This window comes from Plasmopara halstedii (assembly GCF_900000015.1).
Source record: "Plasmopara halstedii genome assembly, contig: Scaffold_671, whole genome shotgun sequence".
Taxonomy (NCBI): Eukaryota; Oomycota; class Peronosporomycetes; order Peronosporales; family Peronosporaceae; genus Plasmopara; species Plasmopara halstedii.
The window spans coordinates 264544-265188 of record NW_020187588.1 but is presented as its reverse complement, the minus strand read 5'-3'; positions in this window follow the sequence as shown (position 1 = coordinate 265188).

The window sequence follows — 645 nt, the reverse complement described above, 5'->3', positions numbered from 1 at the left end:
GCTTTCGTATCTTGACAGCTCAAAGCTGCAGAGAAGAACTACGCAGTTCATGACAAGGAGCTACTTGCCATGAAGTATACACTTGTCAAGTTCAGGGAACACATGCTCCGCTCCAAGCCGTTTGTGATCTATACAGACCATGCGTCACTACGCACTGCGACTCAGTCGCTACACCTTCTGCAGAGGATGGCTAGACGGCTATCCTTTTTTGCGAAATATAACTTCGAGGTGAAGTATAAGCCCCAAAACAAGACTGCTTGGGCTTATGCGTTGCCACGCAGACCAGGCTATGAGCTTGCTCATGTTACAACTGTAACGTCGTCCGTGACGGATTTGATCCGTACCGCGTATGCGGGTGATGAGATGTGTTTAGCGTTGCTACGGGCTCTAGGGAGCAAGGAGTTTAGAAACTCGGACAAGAAATTGTCATCAAGATTGCGTGCACGATTGCACTGATATTATTTGAATAACGGGTTGCTATATTATAGCACCGATTCAACGGATAGACCACAAATTGTGGTTCCTCATGATGAGGATTTAAAATTCCGCATCCTCTATGAGGCTCAGGACACGCCACTCAATGGTCATCTCGGTCGTAAGAAAATGTACAACTCTGTGAGTCACCACTATCGGTGGCCCAAGTTA